The following is a 2,700-nucleotide window of genomic DNA, read 5'->3' on the forward strand; positions in this document are numbered from 1 at the left end:
TGGCGGCTGGGGGGCGGGGAGCAGCCACTGACCTTCACCGGGTCTGGAAGGCTGCCGAGGACGCCTATGGAGATGGGACGCAAACAGGCCACCGGGCCAGGCACACATGGGGCACGGTCAGGGCTACTGGGTCACCTCGGGTCCCCATCAACCCTGAGTGGGAGGACGTGACACCCACACGGCCATTGCGCCCTGCACCAGGACCCCGGGGGTCCCGGGACGATTGAGGTCATCCCCGTTGGGAGCAGCGCGGGGTCTCCCTGAGGGTGTCGGCGCTGTCCTGTTTCTTAGGGGACAGTGTTTACGGGCACAGCTGAGCCTGCGGGTACTCCTCCTCAGTGCAGGGCTCAAACGTCTAGAAATAACTAATTTCCTTTGTTGTTATTATTATTAAATTTGCTATAGGGCAGGACCAGCAGTTGGCAAAAGGCTATGTCGCTGGACTGCCATGCAGTCGACCACGGTTCGAGTCCCGGACCCAGTGGCTTAAACTGACGCCCGGCACATGTGCGTGCGTGCCCAAGGTCCCGAGAGGAGAATGGAGGAGAAGGGATTGCGGCGTCACCATCCCCCTGGGGGGGTGATTTCTTGCTTTCTGTCTGTCTCTGTCTTTCCAAAAAAAAAAAAATTGCAAAATTGCTATAGGGCATGTGTGCTCACCAGAGAGAAAGAGTGAGTGTGAGAAGGAGGTCCAGGACTTGAGCCACGGCCAGCCATGTGGGAGTCCAGTGCCTTAGCCACCACGCCACCTGCCGGCCCTGGCCTGCTCTGCCGCTCGGCCGCAGGGGTCCTGTCTGCCTCGTGCACGAGTCCCTTCTCACTGCTGTGTAGCACTCCGCCCTTCAGTCAGCAGTCATCCACCCGGTCCCCTGCTAGGCACTGTGCTTGTCACCCGCCTCCCGTCATGCCAGACCATCACAGAGCCTCTTGGGCCACCAGGAGGAAGTGTGTTTGGCCAGGGTTTAGGGACCTATGGCCCCAAGAAGACTGGCCCACGGCTTGTGTTTGTAAATAAAGTTTTATTGGCACGTGGGCTTTGTGTCGTCTGGGAGGAGCTTTCTCACTGCTTGACAGCTGGGCAGGGCAGCAGTGGCCCAGAGAACCGAGCCTCCACAGAAGACGCCTGCTGTCCCCAGCTACTCAGTGTCCCCTCCTTCACGGTGGGGACGCGCTGGCTGGAACGGGGGACAGTGGCCGAGGCGGTGATGGCGGTGAAGGTCGCGGTCCCACGTGGCAGACTGCGCAGTTTGAGTCCCAGATGCGGCAGCTTAGACAGCTCTGGGTGTGGGGCCAGCAGGCGGTGTAGAGGCAACATGACCAACTGCAGTTCAAGTCCTGGACCCGGCAGCTTGACACTCACGCCAGGCACGTGTGTGCGTGCGTGCCCAGGACTCTGAAAGGAGAATGGAGGAGGGACTGCGCGTGGCCATCCCCCCGGGGGTGATTTCTCACTTTCTATCTCTCTGTCTTTGTGTCTCTCTAGTGAATACACACAACCTATGGTAAAAGCCTAAAACCAAACAAAACAATTAGGAAAGGGGTGGAAGTGCCCACCTCGAGGAGAGCGTGCGGTGCGTGAAGACAGACAGCGCGGGCCGCGTCCCGGTGCTCCTGGCAGCCTCCCGAACCCCTCTGCGGGGTGGGTCGCGGCAGTCCCCGTCACACGGCCGCCTCGGTGCCATCCACCAGGTGCTCCTGGTGACTGCAGGGCCTGGCAGCCCCACGAAGCCGGGCAGGGCAGGGCTGCGTGACACCGGCAGGCGGGGGGGGACGCAGCTCGAGCCTCGTGGGCTGGAGTTCTCGGCTCCCCCAGGCAGGTGACAGGGAGGGAGAGCAGCGTTGGCGCGGGCACCCAGGCCTCCCGACGGCCGGCTGCTAAGTCCCCGCCTGTAAGTCTCAGACTTCCTTGGCTTTGTCGGGATTCAGTCTCCCACGGGAGAGGGAAAATCCACAGAGAAGAAAAAGGCTTGTAAATGTCACTGTCACCGTCAACGTGTGCAGTCCCCAAGTACTTGCTGAGCGCGTGCTGGTGCTGCCTGGGCAGGCAGGAGGTGTCCGGAGAGGGAAGCAGTGCCAACCCTGCCCCGGCCCCACCAGCCCTCCTGGGCCAAGCCAAGGCCACAGTGGGAAGGGTTAGAAGAGGTGCACAGGCGGCTGTAGGAGCCCCGAAGAGGGACCTGGCCTGGGCTGGAGCATCAAGGAGGACTTCCTGGAGGAGGTGGTTGCTCAGCTGGGTCTTGGAGATAAAACGGAGCGTGTAGAGAAATACACAAGGTCACAAGGTAGAGAGAGGGGGCAGGGCACCTTCAAGGCAGGGAAACAATCCAGGCCACTGGGTGGAGAGGGGGGTCAGCGTAGAGAGGCTGCTGGGGGTACCCGCCTTTTCCTCTCGTGGTAAAAATAAATACAACGTGGGGCCAGCCGGTGGTGTGGTGGATAAGGGCTGGACTCCCACATGACCAACCACGGTTCAAGTCCCGGACCTGGTGGCTTGCTTTCTCACTTTCTCTCTCTCTCTCTCTCTCCTCAAATAAAGAAAAAATAATAACAATAACAAACGGGAATAAATAAATAAATCATTTAAAGAAAGTCCGTGTGAATACAACGCTGCATGAGTAAATGCTGTGGAGGAGCAAGGCAGGCTGGGAAGGTCCCGCTGTGTGCGCCGTTTTAGAAGGGGGTCTGCGGGGGTACGCCATG

This window comes from Tupaia chinensis, unplaced genomic scaffold (assembly GCF_000334495.1).
Source record: "Tupaia chinensis unplaced genomic scaffold, TupChi_1.0 Scaffold149964_2, whole genome shotgun sequence".
Lineage (NCBI taxonomy): Eukaryota > Metazoa > Chordata > Mammalia > Scandentia > Tupaiidae > Tupaia > Tupaia belangeri.